The following is a 21,197-nucleotide window of genomic DNA, read 5'->3' on the forward strand; positions in this document are numbered from 1 at the left end:
TCTTAAAATTTTAAAAAGTTTTTTTCTGTCTTTCCAAAAAAAAAGTTCTGAAAACTTTTTTATCTTTTACTATCACTTTAACTCTCTCTAAAAAATGTCTGGCACAGGCCAAAAAGTTGAACTGTCCAAACTTGCATATGATCACCTTAGCTGGAAAGGAGCAAGGAGTCTCTGCATAGAGAGAGGTTTGAGTGTAGGGAAGAATCCTTCCTTAGAACTGTTAATTAATATGCTTAGAGTACAGGATAAGGCCATAAGTGCCCAATCTGTAGAAAAAGTAGCTAATGGTTCTCAATCTGATCCAGGGACTCCCCCACGAAAAGGTTCAGGAAAGAAACTTCTCAGCCTGCCCATTACTAGACAGTCTAGCATAGTTGGTACAGAGGTTGAATCACATCATACTGATGATGTGCTCTCACATTATGCTGGTAGCCAAGCTGTTAGGGTGCCCCTTGTAAGGGACAGGTCTCCTTCTGTTCATTCCCATCATACCTCTGTATCTAGAAATGTCCCTCCCACCCACCCTGATGACAGATTGTTAGAAAGGGAGCTCAATAGATTGAGAGTGGAACAAACCAGACTGAAGCTCAAGAAGCAACAGCTGGATTTGGATAGACAGTCTTTAGAAATAGAGAGGGAAAGACAGAAGTTGGGTTTAGATACCCATGGTGGCAGCAGCAGTATTCCCCATAGTCATCCTGCAAAAGAGCATGATTCCAGGAATCTGCACAAGATAGTTCCCCCTTATAAGGAGGGGGATGACATTAACAAGTGGTTTGCTGCACTTGAGAGGGCCTGTGTTGTACAGGATGTCCCTCAAAGGCAGTGGGCTGCTATCCTATGGCTATCATTTAGTGGAAAGGGTAGGGATAGACTCCTTACTGTGAAAGAAAGTGATGCCAATAATTTTACAGTTCTTAAGAATGCACTCCTGGATGGTTATGGCTTAACCACTGAACAGTACAGGATAAAGTTCAGAGAGACCAAAAAGGAGTCTTCACAAGACTGGGTTGATTTCATTGACCATTCAGTGAAGGCCTTGGAGGGGTGGTTACATGGCAGTAAAGTTACTGATTATGAAAGCCTGTATAACACAATCCTGAGAGAGCATATACTTAATAATTGTGTGTCTGATTTGTTGCACCAGTACCTGGTAGACTCTGATCTGACCTCTCCCCAAGAATTGGGAAAGAAGGCAGACAAATGGGTCAGAACAAGAGTGAACAGAAAAGTTCATACAGGGGGTGACAAAGATGGCAATAAGAAGAAAGATGGTGAAAAATCTCAAGATAAGCATGGGGATAAGGGTAAAACCAAAGATCCCACTTCAAATCTTAAACACTCTTCAGAGGGTGGGGATAAAACAAATTCTTCCTCTTCTTCCCAACCTGCACACATTAAAAAGCCTTGGTGCTTTGTGTGTAAAAACAGAGGCCATAGGCCAGGGGATAAGTCCTGTCCAGGTAAACCCCCTGAGCCTACCACCACTAATACATCAAGCTCTAGTGCCCCTAGCAGTAGTGGTACTAGTGGTGGGACTGCTGGCAACAGTCAAGCAAAGGGTGTAGTTGGGTTCACTTATGGGTCCATAGTGGAAACTGATGTAATCAGTCCCAAGACAGTTTCTGTCACACCTAGTGGCATTGGCCTTGCCACACTGGCTGCTTGTCCCCTTACAATGGATAAGTACAGGCAGACAGTTTCAATAAATGGTGTTGAGGCCTTGGCCTACAGGGACACAGGTGCCAGTTTCACTTTGGTGACTGAAAACCTAGTGCCTCCTGAACAACACATCATTGGACAACAGTATAAGATTATTGATGTCCATAACTCCACTAAGTTTCTTCCCTTAGCTATAATTCAGTTTAGTTGGGGTGGAGTTACTGGCCCTAAGCAGGTGGTGGTATCACCTAGCTTACCTGTAGACTGTCTCTTAGGTAATGACCTAGAGGCCTCAGGTTGGGCTGATGTAGAGTTTTATGCCCATGCAGCCATGCTGGGCATCCCTGAGGAATTGTTCCCTCTCATTTCAAGTGAAATGAAAAAGCAAAGGAGAGAAGGCCTGAAAACTCAGGATCCCTCTCCATCAACAGGTAAAAAGGGTATCACAGTATCCCCTAACCACCCTACCATTCAGGATACTATTCCTGTGGTGGGAGAAACCTCTCCTGGGGTGGCACCTGTTCCAAGGGAATCATCAGCTGGCAAAGCTGGACTCCCTGAGGTGGAAGTACCTCTCTGTGGGATAACTAACATTGGTGAGAAAAACAGCACCATTTTAGTTAACATGGAGCATCCCTCCAACCCTCCCAGAGAAACTTTAGTGCAGAAACCCTGCACTACCTCACAACACTTAGGACAGCATCCCTGCCCTAGTGTGGAGCTCATAGGACAGCATCCCTGCCCTGCTCCAACTCAAGAGAAACAGCATCCCTGTTCTCTCTTCCAGCCAGATGGACAAAGTTTTTGCCCAGCTATGGCTTTTCTGAGACAGCATCCCTGTCTGGCATTTCCATCACTACAAATAGGTTCAGTGGACAATTCCCACTGCTCTAACCTAAAACTTACTGATAGAAACTCTGAAAATACATCTTCACATTGTTGCTTAGCTAAAAAACTTCAAACAGGGTGGTTTACATCCCCACAGGGAAGTAGCCATATAGTGGATGATAAAGGGAGTAACCAGTCTATTGCAGAGCTACTCTCTACTTATCACCACTTAGACAATAAAGTCTCAACTGGCCAAGGTTAGCCTTATTGTCCTTCGTTTGGGGGGGGGTTGTGTGAGAAGGTAGCCTCTTTCTAGCCTTGTTACCCCCACTTTTGGCCTGTTTGTGAGTGTATGTCAGGGTGTTTGTCACTGTTTTCACTGTCTCACTGGGATCCTGATAGCCAGGCCTCAGTGCTCATAGTGAAAACACCATGTTTTCAGTATGGTTGTTATGTGTCACTGGGATCCTGCTGGTCAGGACCCCAGTGCTCATAGGTTTGTGGCCTATATGTATGTGTCACTGGGACCCTGTCACACAGGGCCCCAGTGCTCATAGGTGTGCATGTATATGTTCCCTGTGTGGTGCCTAACTGTCTCACTGAGGCTCTGCTAACCAGAACCTCAGTGGTTATGCTCTCTCGTTACTTTCAAATTGTCACTAACAGGCTAGTGACCAATTTTACCAATTTACATTGGCTTACTGGAACACCCTTATAATTCCCTAGTATATGGTACTGAGGTACCCAGGGTATTGGGGTTCCAGGAGATCCCTATGGGCTGCAGCAATTCTTTTGCCACCCATAGGGAGCTCTGACAATTCTTACACAGGCCTGCCACTGCAGCCTGAGTGAAATAACGTCCACGTTATTTCACAGCCATTTTACACTGCACTTAAGTAACTTATAAGTCACCTATATGTCTAACCTTTACCTGGTAAAGGTTAGGTGCAAAGTTACTTAGTGTGAGGGCACCCTGGCACTAGCCAAGGTGCCCCCACATTGTTCAGAGCCAATTCACTGAACTTTGTGAGTGCGGGGACACCATTACACGTGTGCACTACATATAGGTCACTACCTATATGTAGCTTCACCATGGTAACTCCGAATATGGCCATGTAACATGTCTATGATCATGGAATTGCCCCCTCTATGCCATCCTGGCATTGTTGGTACAATTCCATGATCCCAGTGGTCTGTAGCACAGACCCTGGTACTGCCAGACTGCCCTTCCTGGGGTTTCACTGCAGCTGCTGCTGCTGCCAACCCCTCAGACAGGCAGCTGCCCTCCTGGGGTCCAGCCAGGCCTGGCCCAGGATGGCAGAACAAAGAACTTCCTCTGAGAGAGGGTGTGACACCCTCTCCCTTTGGAAAATGGTGTGAAGGCAGGGGAGGAGTAGCCTCCCCCAGCCTCTGGAAATGCTTTGTTGGGCACAGATGTGCCCAATTCTGCATAAGCCAGTCTACACCGGTTCAGGGACCCCTTAGCCCCTGCTCTGGCGCGAAACTGGACAAAGGAAAGGGGAGTGACCACTCCCCTGACCTGCACCTCCCCTGGGAGGTGTCCAGAGCTCCTCCAGTGTGCTCCAGACCTCTGCCATCTTGGAAACAGAGGTGCTGCTGGCACACTGGACTGCTCTGAGTGGCCAGTGCCACCAGGTGACGTCAGAGACTCCTTGTGATAGGCTCCTTCAGGTGTTAGTAGCCTTTCCTCTCTCCTAAGTAGCCAAACCCTCTTTTCTGGCTATTTAGGGTCTCTGTCTCTGGGGAAACTTCAGATAACGAATGCATGAGCTCAGCCGAGTTCCTCTGCATCTCCCTCTTCACCTTCTGATAAGGAATCGACCGCTGACCGCGCTGGAAGCCTGCAAACCTGCAACATAGTAGCAAAGACGACTACTGCAACTCTGTAACGCTGATCCTGCCGCCTTCTCGACTGTTTTCCTGCTTGTGCATGCTGTGGGGGTAGTCTGCCTCCTCTCTGCACCAGAAGCTCCGAAGAAATCTCCCGTGGGTCGACGGAATCTTCCCCCTGCAACCGCAGGCACCAAAAAGCTGCATCTCCGGTCCCTTGGGTCTCCTCTCAGCACGACGAGCGAGGTCCCTCGAATCCAGCGACACCGTCCAAGTGACCCCCACAGTCCAGTGACTCTTCAGCCCAAGTTTGGTGGAGGTAAGTCCTTGCCTCACCTCGCTGGGCTGCATTGCTGGGAACCGCGACTTTGCAAGCTACTCCGGCCCCTGTGCACTTCCGGCGGAAATCCTTCGTGCACAGCCAAGCCTGGGTCCACGGCACTCTAACCTGCATTGCACGACTTTCTAAGTTGGTCTCCGGCGACGTGGGACTCCTTTGTGCAACTTCGGCGAGCACCGTTTCACGCATCCTCGTAGTGCCTGTTTCTGGCACTTCTCCGGGTGCTACCTGCTTCAGTGAGGGCTCTTTGTCTTGCTCGACGTCCCCTCTCTTTGCAGGTCCAATTTGCGACCTTCTGGTCCCTCCTGGGCCCCAGCAGCGTCCAAAAACGCCAAACGCACGATTTGCGTGTAGCAAGGCTTGTTGGCGTCCATCCGGCGGGAAAACACTTCTGCACGACTCTCCAAGGCGTGGGGGATCCATCCTCCAAAGGGGAAGTCTCTAGCCCTTGTCGTTCCTGCAGTATTCACAGTTCTTCAGCCTAGTAAGAGCTTCTTTGCACCAACCGCTGGCATTTCTTGGGCATCTGCCCATCTCCGAGCTGCTTGTGACTTTTGGACTTGGTCCCCTTGTTCCACAGGTACCCTCAGACAGGAATCCATCGTTGTTGCATTGCTGATTTGTGTTTTCCTTGCATTCTCCCTCTAACACGACTATTTTGTCCTTAGGGGAACTTTAGTGCACTTTGCACTCACTTTTCAGGGTCTTGGGGAGGGTTATTTTTCTAACTCTCACTATTTTCTAATAGTCCCAGCGACCCTCTACAAGGTCACATAGGTTTGGGGTCCATTCGTGGTTCGCATTCCACTTCTGGAGTATATGGTTTGTGTTGCCCCTATCCCTATGTTTCCCCATTGCATCCTATTGTAACTATACATTGTTTGCACTGTTTTCTAAGACTATACTGCATATTTTTGCTATTGTGTATATATATCTTGTGTATATTTCCTATCCTCTCACTGAGGGTACACTCTAAGATACTTTGGCATATTGTCATAAAAATAAAGTACCTTTATTTTTAGTATAACTGTGTATTGTGTTTTCTTATGATATTGTGCATATGACACTAAGTGGTACTGTAGTAGCTTCACACGTCTCCTAGTTCAGCCTGAGCTGCTTTGCTAAGCTACCATTATCTATCAGCCTAAGCTGCTAGACACCCTATACACTAATAAGGGATAACTGGGCCTGGTGCAAGGTGCAAGTACCCCTTGGTACTCACTACAAGCCAGTCCAGCCTCCTACACTCAGTGCTCATAAGTGTGTGCCCTGTATGTGTTCTCTGTGTGATGACTAACTGTCTCACTGAGGCTCTGCTAACCAGAACCTCAGTGGTTATGCTCTCTCTGCTTTCCAAATTGGCACTAACATGCTAGTGACCAATTTCACCAATTCACATTGGCATGCTGGCACACCCATATAATTCCCTAGTATATGGTACTGAGGTACCCAGGGTATTGGGGTTCCAGGAGATCCCTATGTGCTGCAGCATTTCTTTTGCCACCCATAGGGAGATCTGACAAATATTACACAGGCCTGCCAGTGCAGCCTGAGTGAAATAACGTCCACGTTATTTCACAGCCATTTACCACTGCACTTAAGTAACTTATAATTCACCTATATGTCTAGCCTTCACCTGGTGAAGGTTGGGTGCAAAGTTACTTAGTGTGTGGGCACACTGGCACTACCCAAGGTGCCCCCACATTGTTCAGGGCAAATTCCCCGGACTTTGTGAGTGCGGGGACACCATTTCACGCGTGCACTATACATAGGTCACTACCTATGTATAGCGTCACAATGGTAACTCCGAACATGGCCATGTAACATGTCTAAGATCATGGAATTGTCACCCCAATGTCATTCTGGCCCAGGAAGGCAGAACAAAGGATTTCCTCTAAGAGAGGGTGTGACACCCTCTCCCTCTGGAAATAGGTGTGATGGCTGGGGAGGAGTAGCCATCTCTGCATAAGCCAGTCTACACCAGTTTAGGGATCCCCCAGCCCTGCTCTGGCGCGAAACTGGACAAAGGAAAGGGGAGTGACCACTTCCCTGACCTGCACCTCCCAGGGGAGGTGCCCAGAGCTCCTCCAGTGTGCCCCAGACCTCTGCCATCTTGGAAACAGAGGTGTTGCTGGCACACTGGACTGCTCTGAGTAGCCAGTGCCAGCAGGTGACGTCAGAGACTCTTTCTGATAGGCTCTTACCTCTCTTAGTAGCCAATCCTCCTTCCTAGGTAGCCAAACCTCCTTTTCTGGCTATTTAGGGTCTCTGCTTTGGGGAATTCTTCAGATACCGAATGCAAGAGCTCACCAGAGTTCCTCTGCATCTCCCTCTTCACCTTCTGCCAAAGGATCGACCGCTGACTGCTCAGGACGCCTGCAAAACCGCAACAAAGTAGCCAGATGACTACTAGCAACCTTGTATTGCTTCATCCTGCTGGCTTTCTCGACAGTTTCCAGGTGGTGCATGCTCTGGGGGTAGCCTTTTTGCACCAAGAGCTCTGAAGAAATCTCCTGTGGGTCGACGGAATCTTTCCCCTGCAACCGCAGGCAACAAAAGACTGCATCACCGGTCCTCTGGGTCCCCTCTCAGTACGACGAGCGTGGTCCCTGGAACTCAGCAACTCTGTCCAAGTGACTCCCACAGTCCAGTGACTCTTCAGTCCACGTTTGGTGGAGGTAAGTCCTTGCCTCCCCACGCTAGACTGCATTGCTGGGTACCGCGTGATTTGCAGCTACTCCGACTCCTGTGCACTCTTCCAGGATTTCCTTTGTGCACAGCCAAGTCTGGGTCCCCAACACTCTAACCTGCAGTGCACAACCTTCTGAGTTGTCCTCCGGCGTCCTGGGACTCCCTTTTGTGACTTTGGGTGGACTCTGGTTCACTCCTCTTCTAAGTGCCTGTTCTGGTACTTCTGCGGGTGCTGCCTGCTTCTGTGAGGGCTCTCTGACTTGCTGCTCACCCCCTCTGTCTCCTCATCCAAGTGGCGACATCCTGGTCCCTCCTGGGCCACAGCAGCATCCAAAAACCCTAACCCTGACCCTTGCAGCTAGCAAGGCTTGTTTGCGGTCTTTCTGCGTGGGAACACCTCTGCAAGCTTCTTCACGATGTGGGACATCCATCCTCCAAAGGGGAAGTTCCTAGTCCTCTTCGTTCTTGCAAAACACCAAGCTTCTTCTATCCGGTGGCAGCTTCCTTGCACCCTCAGCTGGCATTTCCTGGGCTCCTGCCCACTCTCGACACTGTCACGACTCTTGGACTTGGTCCCCTTGTCTTACAGGTACTCAGGTCCGGAAATCCACTGTTGTTGCATTGCTGGGGTTGGTTTTCCTTGCAGAATCCCCCTATCACGACTTCTGTGCTCTCTGGGGGTTGTAGGTGCACTTTACACCTACCGTACAGGGTCTTGGGGCGGGCTATTTTTCTAACCCTCACTGTTTTCTTACAGTCCCAGCGACCCTCTACAAGCTCACATAGGTTTGGGGTCCATTCGTGGTTTGCATTCCACTTTTGGAGTATATGGTTTGTGTTGCCCCTAAACCTATGTGCTCCTATTGCAATCTATTGTAACTCTACACTGCTTGCATTACTTCAGTTTGCTATTACTGCATAATTTTGGTATTGTATACATATATCTTGTGTATATTTCTCATCCTCATACTGAGGGTACTCACTGAGATACTTTCGGCATATTGTCATAAAAATAAAGTACCTTTATTTTTAGTATATCTGTGTATTGTGTTTTCTTATGATATTGTGCATATGACACCAGTGGTATAGTAGGAGCTTTATATGTCTCCTAGTTTAGCCTAACCTGCCTTGCCATAGCTACCTTCTATCAGCCTAAGCTGCTAGAAACACCTCTTCTACACTAATAAGGGATAACTGGACCTGGCACAAGGTGCAAGTACCTCTGGTACCCACTACAAGCCAGGCCAGCCTCCTACATTGGTTGTGCAGCGGTGGGATAAGTACTTGTAACTACTTACCACTTTGTCATTGTGTACTTTTCATAAGAAAATAATATACAAAACAAGTTCAGTGTATGTACACCTAACAAAAAAGTCTTGCTTTTCTTCTCTTACACTTTCTGCTAAGTGCTGAAAAGTACTCCTAAACTTCTAAAAGTTTCCAAAAAGTTTGAAAAAGTTTTTTTTTCTGTTCTTTAAAAAGTCCTGAAACTTTTTCTCTCTTCGCACTGTCTCTAAACCTTCTTCTATCATGTCTGATGTAGGAACTGCTCTTAAAATGGTCAATACAACTTATGACAATTTAAACTTCAAGAGCCTAAGGAGTCTCTGCTTTGATAAAGGTTTAGTGGTAGGAAAGAACCCTTCAAGAGAATTTCTATTTAACTTGCTCATTGTGAATGATAAGTCCCTAGCAGGCACTTCAACTGAGAAGTTGGTAGATAGCTCCCATTCTGACTCAGGGGAACCCCTTGAGGGAGGTGTGGAGGGTTCTATTCCAAATCTGCCCCTCAGCAGACCTCAGAGCAATGCTGGTAGTAAAAGAAGCTCCCATCATAGTAGGGATGTTTTTGTTCCTGGAGGTCAGGTTGTAAGAGTCCAAGCTGTTAGTGACAGATCTCCCTCTGTTATTTCTAATTTGTCCTCAGTATCCAAGCATTCCCAACCCACCCACCCTGAAGACAACATGTTAGAAAGGGAACTCAAAATGTTGAGAGTGGAAGAGACCAGGCTGAAGCTTAAACAGCAACAGCTGGCTCTAGACAGGGAATCCCTAGACCTGGAGAAGGAGAGACAGAGATTGGGGTTTGGACCGCGTGGTGGCAGCAGCAGTATTCCTGATAGTAATCATGTTAGAGAGCATGATTCCAGGAATCTGCACAAAATAGTCCCCCCTTACAAGGAGGGGGATGACATTAAAAGTGGTTTGCTGCACTTGAGAGGGCCTGTATGGTACAGCTGTCCCTCAAAGGCTGTGGGCTGCTATATTGTGGCTATCTTTCAATGGAAAGGGTAGGGATAGGCTCCTTACTGTTAGAGAAAGTGATGCTAACAATTTTGCAGTTTTGAAGGATGCACTCTTGGATGGATTTGGCTTAACCACTGAACAATACAGGATTAGGTTCAGAGACACCAGAAAAGAGTCCTCACAAGACTGGATAGACTTTGTTGACTGTTCAGTGAAGGCCTTGGAGGGGTGGTTACATGGCAGTAAAGGTTCTGAATATGAAAGCCTGTATAATCTTATTCTGAGACAGCATATTCTGAAAAACTCTGTGTCTGATTTTTTACACAAATATCTAGTGGACTCAGATCTGACCTCTCCCCAAGAATTGGGAAAGAAGGCAGACAAATGGGTCAGAACAAGAGTGAACAGAAAAGTTCATACAGGGGGTGACAAGGATGGCAAGAAGAAGGATGGTAAGTCTTCTGGCAAGGGTGGGGACAAACCTAAAAACGAGTCTTCATCAGGCCCACAAAAACACTCTGGTGGGGGTGGTGTGTCCAAATCTTCTTCAAATCAAGTAAAAAAGCCTTGGTGTAATTTATGTAAAGTAAAAGGCCAGTGGACAACTGATGCCAGTTGTCCAAAGAAAAACACCAAACCTCCCACTACCACAACCCCTACTGCAACCTCTAGTGCCCCTAGTAATAGCAGTGGTGGTGGGAGCAAACCTACTAATAGCCAATCCAAGGGAGTAGCTGGGCTCACTTTTGGTAATTTATTTGGGGTTGGTCTTGTTAGGGAGACCACAGAGGCTGTGTTAGTCTCTGAAGGTGCCATTGATTTGGCCACCTTGGTTGCTTGTACCCTTAATATGGATAAGTACAAGCAACTTCTCCTAATCAATGGTGTTGAGATTCAGGCCTACAGGGACACACGTGCAAGTGTTACCATGGTGATAGAGAAACTGGTACACCCTGAACAACACCTACTTGGTCACCAGTACCAAGTTACATACTCTCATAACAACACTCTCAGCCACCCCATGGCTGTTGTGAATCTCAACTGGGGGGGGGGGGTTACTGGTCCAAAGAAAGTTGTGGTTGCCTCAGATTTACCTGTAGACTGTCTACTAGGAAATGATTTAGAGACATCAGCTTGGGCAGAAGTGGAGTTGGAGGCTCATGCAGCAATGCTGGGCATTCCTGGGCATATTTTTGCTTTAACCAGGGCTCAGGCCAAAAAGCAAAAAGGACAGGGTGACTTGGATCCTGGAACAATGGACCAAGTGCTCCCTAAAGCTAGGGGTAGCAAGGGTAAAACCCTACCCACTATCCCTCCCTCTACAAATGATCTTCCTTCTGAGGAAGAAGAATTTCCTCCCTGTGCCGAACCTTCACCAGAGGAGCTGGCAGCAGACACCGCTGAGCTTTTGGGTCGAGGGGGGCCTGCCAGGGAAGAGCTGGGTGTGGCACAGCAATCCTGTCCCACATTAGAGGGTCTCAGACAGCAAGCTGTCATGAAGCAAAATGGGGATGTCAGTTACTCACATAGAGTTTACTGGGAGGACAACCTCTTGTACACAGAGGCAAGGGACCCAAAACCTGGAGCAGCCAGGAGATTGGTCATTCCCCTGCAGTAGAGAGAGTTCCTCCTAACTCTGGCACATGACATTCCCTTGGCTGGGCATTTGGGCCAGATTAAAACATGGGAAAGGATTGTCCCCCTGTTTCACTGGCCTAGGATGTCAGAGGACACAAAAGATTTTTGTAAGTCTTGCGTGACCTGCCAATGGCAAGACTGGTGGCACTCCAAAGGCTCCCCTTATTCCACTACCTGTGGTTGGGGTTCCCTTTGAAAGGGTAGGGGTTGACATAGTTGACCCCCTTGACCCTCCTACTGCTTCAGGCAATAGGTTTATCTTGGTGGTTGTGGACCATGACACAAGATATCCTGAAGCTATACCTCTAAGGACCACTACAGCACCTGCAGTGGCAAAAGCCCTCCTGGGAATCTTTTCCAGGGTGGGTTTTCCAAAAGAGGTTGTATCAGACAGAAGTAGCAACTGTATGTCTGCATACTTGAAAGCAATGTGGAAGGAATGTGGTGTAACATACAAGTTCACCACAGCTTATCATCCACAAACAAATGGACTGGTAGAGAGGTTTAATACAACTCTCAAAGGAATGATAATGGGACTCCCTGAAAAACTCAGGAGGAGATGGGATGTCCTGTTACCTTGCCTCCTTTTTGCTTACAGGGAGGTACCCCAGAAAGGAGTGGGCTTCAGCCCCTTTGAACTCCTCTTTGGGCACCCTGTAAGAGGTCCACTAACACTTGTGAAGGAGAGTTGAGAACAACCTTTAGAAGCTCCTAAACAGGATATAGGGGCTCATTCTGAGCCCGGCGGGCGGCGGGCGCCGCCCGCCTGGAGGGAGCCGCCAAATGACCGCACCGCGGTCATAAGACCGCGGCGGCCATTCAGACATTTCCTCTGGGCCGGCGGGCGCTCTCCAAAAGAGCGCCCGCCGGCCCAGAGGAAATGCCCCTGCAACGAGGACGCCGGCTCAGAATTGAGCCGGCGTAGTTGCAGGGGTGCGACGGGTGCAGTTTGCACCCGTCGCGTATTTCAGTGTCTGCATTGCAGACACTGAAATACACAGTGGGGCCCTCTTACGGGGGCCCCTGCAGTGCCCATGCCATTGGCATGGGCACTGCAGGGGCCCCCAGGGGCCCCGCGGCACCCCCTACCGCCATCCTGTTCCTGGCGGGAGACCCGCCAGGAACAGGATGGCGGTAGGGGGTGTCAGAATCCCCATGGCTGCGGAGCGTGCTCCGCAGCCATGGAGGATTCCCCCGAGCAGCGCGAAGTCGGCGGGAGACCGCTGACTTTCCGCTTCTGACCGCGGCTGAACCGCCGCGGTCAGAATGCTCGTGGGAGCACCGCTTGCCTGTTGGCGGTGCTCCCGTGGTCGGTGGCCGCCAGGGTCAGAATGACCCCCATAGTGGATTATGTACTTGGCCTAAGATCCAGAATGGCGGAGTACATGAAAAAGGCCAGTAAAAATCTTCAGGCCAGCCAAGAGCTCCAAAAGCAATGACATGACCAGAAGGCTGTTCTGATTCAGTACCAACCAGGACAGAAGGTGTGGGTATTGAAGCCTGTGGCCCCAAGAGCACTCCAGGACAAATGGAGTGGACCCCATCTCATTGTTGAAAGGAAGGGCGATGTCACCTACTTGGTTGACCTAGGCACTGCCAGGAGTCCCCTTAGGGTGATTCATGTCAACCGCCTAAAACCCTACTACGACAGGGTTGATCTCACCCTGCTCATGGCAACAGATGAGGGACAGGAAGAAGAGAGTGACCCTCTCCCTGATCTCTTCTCCTCCACAGAAGAGGATGCCCTAGTGGAAGGAGTAGTTTTGGCAGACTGTCTTACTGCAGAGCAGAAAGACAACTGCATAAATCTCCTAGGACAGTTTTCTGAACTCTTTTCAACTGTGCCAGGCACCACATCTTAGTGTGAACACACAATTGATACTGGAGACAGCATGCCTGTCAAAAGTAAAATCTATAGGCAGCCTGACTGTGTCAGGGACTGCATAAAGCAAGAAGTTCAGAAAATGCTTGACTTAGGAGTGGTTGAACCTTCTGAAAGCCCATGGGCCTCTCCTGTGGTGCTTGTACCAAAGCCTCACTCAAAAGATGGAAAAAGGGAGATGAGGTTTTGTGTAGATTACAGAGGTCTCAACCAGGTAACAAAAACTGATGCTCACCCTATACCCAGGGCAGATGAGCTCATAGATACACTGGCATCTGCCAAGTATCTAAGCACCTTTGATTTGACTGCAGGGTATTGGCAGATCAAATTGGCAGAGGATGCTAAAGCGAAAACTGCATTTTCTACTACAGGAGGGTACTACCAATTCACAGTAATGCCCTTTGGTTTGAAAAATGCACCTGCCACTTTTCAGTGGTTGGTGAATACAGTCCTGCAAGGGTTGGAGGCTTTTAGTGCAGCATATCTAGACGATAAAGCTGTCTTTAGCTCCACCTGGGATGATCACCTGGTCCACCTGTGGAAAGTTTTAGAGGCCCTGCAAAAGGCAGGCCTCACTATCAAGGCTTCAAAGTGCCAGATAGGGCAGGGAAAGGTGGTTTATCTGGGACACCTGGTAGGTGGAGAACAGATTGCACCACTTCAGGGGAAAATCCAGACAATCATGAATTGGGTTCCCCCTACAACTCAGACCCAGGTGAGAGCCTTCCCAGGCCTCACTGGGTATTACAGGAGATTCATTAAAAACTATTGTTCCATTGCAGCCCACTTAATGATCTCACTAGCAAGAAGATGCCTAAAAAGGTATTGTGGACAGCTAGCTGTCAGAAAGCTTTTGAGGAGCTCAAACAGGCCATGTGCACTGCACCTGTCCTAAAAAGCCCATGTTACTCCAAGAAATTCATTGTTCAAACTGATGCATCTGAATTAGGGGTAGGGGCAGTCTTATCACAACTTAATTCTGAGGGCCAGGATCAACCAGTTGCTTTTATCAGCAGAAGGTAGACCCCTAGAGAAAAGCGTTTGTCTGCCATAGAGAGGGAGGCCTTTGCTGTGGTCTGGGCACTGAAGAAGTTGAGGCCATACCTATTTGGCACTCACTTCATTGTTCAGATAGACCACAAACCTCTACTTTGGCTAAAACAAATGAAAAGTGAAAATCCAAAATTGATGAGGTGGTCCATATCTCTACAGGGAATGGACTATACAGTGGAACATAGACCTGGGAGTACCCACTCCAATGCAGATGGACTCTCCAGATATTTCCACTTAGACAATGAAGACTCATCAGGTCATGGCTAGTCTTATTGTCCTTCGTTTGGGGGGGTTGTGTAGGAAAGTACCATCTTGCCTGGCATGTTACCCCCATATTTCACTGTATATATGTTGTTTTAGTCTATGTGTCACTGGGACCCTGCCAGGGCCCAGTGCTCATAAGTGTGTGCCCTGTATGTGTTCCCTGTGTGATGACTAACTGTCTCACTGAGGCTCTGCTAACCAGAACCTCAGTGGTTATGCTCTCTCATTTCTTTCCAAATTGTCACTAACAAGCTAGTGACCAATTTCACCAATTTACATTGGCATACTGGAACACCCTTATAATTCCCTAGTATATGGTACTGAGGTACCCGTATTATTGGGGTTCCAGGAGATCCCTATGGGCTGCAGCATTTCTTTTGCCACCCATAGGGAGATCTGACAAATATTACACAGGCATGCCAGTGCAGCCTGAGTGAAATAACGTCCACGTTATTTCACAGCCATTTACCACTGCACTTAAGTAACTTATAAGTCACCTATATGTCTAGCCTTCACCTGGTGAAGGTTGGGTGCAAAGTTACTTAGTGTGTGGGCACCCTGGCACTAGCCAAGGTGCCCCCACATTGTTCAGGGCAAATTCCCCAGACTTTGTGAGTGTGGGGACACCATTACACGCGTGCACTATACATAGGTCACTACCTATGTATAAGGTCACAATGGTAACTCTGAACATGGCCATGTAACATGTCTAAGATCATGGAATTGTCACCCCAATGCCATTCTGGCATTGGGGAGACAATTCCATGATCCCCCGGGTCTCTAGCACAGAACCCGGGTACGCCAAACTACCTTTCCGGGGTCTCCACTACAGCTGCTGCTGCTGCCAACCCCTCAAACAGGTTTCTGCCCTCCTGGGATCCAGGCAGCCCTGGCCCAGAAAGGCAGAACAAAGGATTTTCTCTGAGAGAGGGTGTGACACCCTCTCCCTTTGGAAATAGGTGTGATGGCTGGGGAGGACTAGCCTCCCCCAGCCTCTGGAAATGCGTTGATGGGCACAGATGCTGCCCATCTCTGCATAAGCCAGTCTCCACCAGTTTAGGAATCCCCCAGCCCTGCTCTGGAGCGAACCTGGACAAAGGAAAGGGGAGTGACCACTCCCCTGACCTGCACCTCCCAGGGGAGTTGCCCAGAGCTCCTCCTGTGTGCCCCAGACCTCTGCCATCTTGGAAACAGAAGTGTTGCTGGCACACTGGACTGCTCTGAGTGGCCAGTGCCAGCAGGTGACGTCAGAGACTCCTTCTGATAGGCTCTCACCTCTCTTAGTAGCCAATCCTCCTTCCTAGGTAGCCAAACCTTCTTTTCTGGCTATTTAGGGTCTCTGCTTTGGGGAATTCTTCAGATACCGAATGCAAGAGCTCACCAGAGTTCCTCTGCATCTCCCTCTTGACCTTCTGCCAAAGGATCGACCGCTGACTGCTCAGGACGCCTGCAAAACCGCAACAAAGTAGCCAGATGACTTCTAGCAACCTTGTATCGCTTCATCCTGCCGGCTTTCTCGACTGTTTCCAGGTAGTGCATGCTCTGGGGGTAGCCTGCCTCCTTCTTGCACCAGGAGCTCTGAAGAAATCTTCCGTGGGTTGACGGAATCTTCCCCCTGCAACCGCAGGCAACAAAAGACTGCATCACCGGTCCTCTGGGTCCCCTCTCAGCATGACGAGCGTGGTCCCTGGAACTCATCAACTCTGTCCAAGTGACTCCCACAGTCCAGTGACTTTTCAGTCCAAGTTTGGTGGAGGTAAGTCCTTGCCTCCCCACGCTAGACTGCATTGCTTGGGTACCACGTGATTTGCAGCTGCTCCGGCTCCTGTGCACTCTTCCAGGATATCCTTCGTGCACAGCCAAGCCTGGATCCCTGACACTCTAACCTGCAGTGCACAATCTTCTGAGTTGTCCTCCGGCGTCGTGGGACTCCCTTTCGTGACTTCGGGTGGAATCCGGTTCACTCCTCTTCTAAGTGTCTGTTCCGGTACTTCTGCGGGTGCTGCCTGCTTCTGTGAGGGCTCCCTGACTTGCTGTGCGCTCCCTCTGTCTCATCATCGAAGTGGCGACATTCTGGTCCCTCCTGGGCCACAGCAGCATCCAAAAACCCTAACCGTGACCCTTGCAGCTAGCAAGGCTTGTTTGTGGTCTTCCTGTGTGGGAACACCTCTGCAAGCTTCTTCACGACGTGGGACATCCATCCTCCAAAGGGGAAGTTCCTAGTCCTCTTCGTTCTTGCAAAACACCATGCTTCTTCCATCCGGTGGCAGCTTCCCTGCACCCACAGCTGGCATTTCCTGGGCTCCTGCCCACTCTCGACACTGTCGCAACTCTTGGACTTGGTCCCCTTGTCTTACAGGTACTCAGGTCCGGAAATCCACTGTTGTTGCATTGCTGGTGTTGGTTTTCCTTGCAGAATCCCCCTATCATGACTTCTGTGCTCTCTGGGGGTTGTAGGTGCACTTTACACCTACCTTACAGGGTCTTGGGGTGGGCTATTTTTCTAACCCTCACTGTTTTCTTACAGTTCCCTGCGTCCCTCTACAAGCTCACATAGGTTTGGGGTCCATTCGTGGTTCGCATTCCACTTTTGGAGTATATGGTTTGTGTTGCCCCTATACCTATGTGCTCCTATTGCAATCTATTGTAACTTTACACTGCTTGCATTACTTCCTTTTGCTATTACTGCATAACTTTGGTATTGTGTACATATATCTTGTGTATATTTCTCATCCTCATACTGAGGGTACTCACTGATATACTTTTGGCATATTGTCATAAAAATTAAGTACCTTTATTTTTAGTATATCTGTGTATTGTGTTTTCTTATGATATTGCGCATATGACACCAGTGGTATAGTAGGAGCTTTACATGTCTCCTATTTCAGCCTAAGCTGCTTTGCCATAGCTACCTTCAATCAGCCTAAGCTGCTAGAAACACCTCTTCTACACTAATAAGGCATAACTGGACCTGGCACAAGCTGTAAGTACCTCTGGTACCCACTACAAGCCAGGCCAGCCTCCTACACTAAGCCCATTTGCTGCACACCTAGAACCCACAGGAGCCTGACTAGGTGTAGATGGCCACTACCACTATTGGGGTTGGAGTGCCACAGACCCCGCCTAACAAGGGACCTACCCTACCAAGTTCACCCTGGCATAGGGGAATCCTGAGCCCACTTCCGCCACCCAGACATCTCACAAAGCTGTCTGAGCCAGCTGAATGACACTGTACTCACCCCCTTGTGGCTGCTCTGATGCCCTCAAGCACCCATCCAACTCCGGATATGCCACTGCCAGGATTCAGTTCTTCAGGGGGGTCATGGTGCAACGGGCACCCCTTCAATGTTGGGAGGCCATCCCCAGCTGGGCCTCCGCCGTCTTCTTGCTACAGCGGCGCAGGTCCTCCCATCTTTTGCGGCAGTGAGTGCTCTTTCTATGGTAGACCCCCAGGGTCCGCACTTCCTTGGCGATGGCACGCCAAATACCCTTCTTCTGGTGGGCGCTAACCTAGATGAAAGGTAAAGTAAGAATGGATTTTACTCCCCCGTCCGGTTATTCTTACTCATTGGCCACAAATTCCCAACCATGCCCTGAAACACATACACTGACCATCCTCACATGCTGGCCACAGCCCCCCCACCCATGTATCTTCCATCCACACCACTCCATACATTCATGTCCCATCCATTATTCTCACAGTGTACTCACCTGTTTGTCTGGAGGTCCGTAGAGTAGCGTGTACTGGGGGAGGACCCCAGCCACCATGTTGTCCAACTCCTCCACGGTGAAGGCAGGTGCCCTTTCCCCAGACACTGTAGCCATTGTTGCTTCCAGACTCAGTTCACAGCAGCACTTGCAGGGTAGGTCCTCTCCTGTTGAAGGTCAGGTATCAAGTGAGTGAACAGATAGAAAATGGCGGTCACGTCTGCGGCAGTGCGTACCGTAACCGCAGGTGTACATCGTTATTGGCTCCTGGAACCCATAGGGCCCAATGATAACCAATGCTGAATTGCGCCGCTGTCTTTGTCCGCCTACCGCAACGCTGCACAACGCCAGCGCAGTTACCTCATTTCCCCTTGTCCCTCCTTACAGGTCTGGCAGCCGCCATTTCAGGGGGCCACATGGCAGGGCAACTAACTGCGTCTCAGCACTTTTGGGCAGGAATACGGACAGACAGCGCCACACATCGATTACATCACAATAGTGCAAAACACCCTTGTGCAACCTATGTGGTATATGACCCTCTTCTCACCCTTCTCCTCCATAGGGCACATCCGCTGGGGCAGATGATGAGATGGCATCATCCTCCGGTAAACAGACCCCTGGTGGTCCTGTCGACAATGGAAGACAGACACATCATTATCACCTACAGACTTGATTGTGCCATAATCCATGAACTGTGTGCCCAGTTGGAGCCAGACCTGCTTTTATCTATCCGCCATCCCACAGGAATCCCCCCTCTAGTGCAGGTTCTGTCAATTCTCCATTTCCTGGCCAGTGGTTCCTTTCAAATAACAGTGGCCATGGCATCAGGGATGTCACAGCCAATGTTCTCTAACGTGCTGTCCAGAGTGTTGTCTGCCCTGCTGAAACACATGTGCAGCTACATCGTTTTCCCCCAGGTGGAGGATTTGCCCACAATGAAAGGTGACTTCTATGCCCTGGGACATATCCCAGCATCATTGGTGCCATTGATGGTACACATGTGGCATTTGTCCCACCCCACAGGAATGAACGGGTGTACAGAAACCGCAAAAGCTACCATTCTATGAATGTGCAGATGGTGTGTTTGGCAGACCAGTACATCTCCCATGTGAATGCCAAGTATCCTGGCTCAGTGCATGAAGTTTACATTTTGAGGAAGAGCAGCATCCCTTATGTGATGGTCCAACTCCAGAGGCACCGTGTGTGGCTAATAGGTGAGTCCAAAGTCCCCACACAGTTTGATTAGATGTCTGGGTATGGGAGAGTCCCTAAGGGTTAGTGTGTGTCTAACAGTTGTCCCTCGATATTTGCAAGTGACTCTGATCATCCCAATCTGTCATGGCTACTGACCCCAGTGAGGAATCTCAGGACAAGGGCAGAGGAACGCTACAATGAGGCACATGGGCGAACTAGGAGGATTATAGAGTGGACATTTGGCCTCCTGAAGGCCAGATTCCGGTGCCTCCATCTAACAGGTGGCTCCCTATACTACTCACCGAAGAAGGTGTGCCAGATCATCGTGCCATGCTGTGTGTTGCACAACCTGGCTTTGCGATGCCAGGTGCCTTTTCTACAGGAGGATGGGCCTGATATTGGTCTTGTGGCAGCTGTGGAGCCTGTGGACAGTGAAGAAGAGGAGGCAGAAGAAGAAGATATAGACAACTGAGACAACATCATCATGCAATACTTCCAGTGAGACACAGGTAAGAGACTGGCACTGCTCCTCTCATATCAGACTACTGTAGGACACTGCATGATTCTGCCTTTTTACCTCTGTGTATGGACCCTGGTGTGAGAAGGTAGCCTCTTTCTAGCCTTGTTACCCCCACTTTTGGCCTGTTTGTGAGTGTATGTCAGGGTGTTTGTCACTGTTTTCACTGTCTCACTGGGATCCTGATAGCCAGGCCTCAGTGCTCATAGTGAAAACACCATGTTTTCAGTATGGTTGTTATGTGTCACTGGGATCCTGCTGGTCAGGACCCCAGTGCTCATAGGTTTGTGGCCTATATGTATGTGTCACTGGGACCCTGTCACACAGGGCCCCAGTGCTCATAGGTGTGCATGTGTATGTTCCCTGTGTGGTGCCTAACTGTCTCACTGAGGCTCTGCTAACCAGAACCTCAGTGGTTATGCTCTCTCATTACTTTCAAATTGTCACTAACAGGCTAGTGACCAATTTTACCAATTTACATTGGCTTACTGGAACACCCTTATAATTCCCTAGTATATGGTACTGAGGTACCCAGGGTATTGGGGTTCCAGGAGATCCCTATGGGCTGCAGCATTTCTTTTGCCACCCATAGGGAGCTCTGACAAATCTTCCACAGGCCTGCCACTGCAGCCTGAGTGAAATAACGTCCACGTTATTTCACAGCCATTTTTACACTGCACTTAAGTAACTTATAAGTCACCTATATGTCTAACCTTTACCTGGTAAAGGTTAGGTGCAAAGTTACTTAGTGTGAGGGCACCCTGGCACTAGCCAAGGTGCCCCCACATTGTTCAGAGCCAATTCCCTGAACTTTGTGAGTGCGGGGACACCATTACACGCGTGCACTACATATAGGTCACTACCTATATGTAGCTTCACCATGGTAACTCCGAATATGGCCATGTAACATGTCTATGATCATGGAATTGCCCCCTCTATGCCATCCTGGCATAGTTGGCACAATCCCATGATCCCAGTGGTCTGTAGCACAGACCCTGGTACTGCCAAACTGCCCTTCCTGGGGTTTCACTGCAGCTGCTGCTGCTGCCAACCCCTCAGACAGGCAGCTGCCCTCCTGGGGTCCAGCCAGGCCTGGCCCAGGATGGCAGAACAAAGAACTTCCTCTGAGAGAGGGTGTGACACCCTCTCCCTTTGGAAAATGGTGTGAAGGCAGGGGAGGAGTAGCCTCCCCCAGCCTCTGGAAATGCTTTGTTGGGCACAGATGTGCCCAATTCTGCATAAGCCAGTCTACACCGGTTCAGGGACCCCTTAGCCCCTGCTCTGGCGCGAAACTGGACAAAGGAAAGGGGAGTGACCACTCC

Source organism: Pleurodeles waltl, chromosome 7 (assembly GCF_031143425.1).
Source record: "Pleurodeles waltl isolate 20211129_DDA chromosome 7, aPleWal1.hap1.20221129, whole genome shotgun sequence".
Classification (NCBI taxonomy): Eukaryota; Metazoa; Chordata; class Amphibia; order Caudata; family Salamandridae; genus Pleurodeles; species Pleurodeles waltl.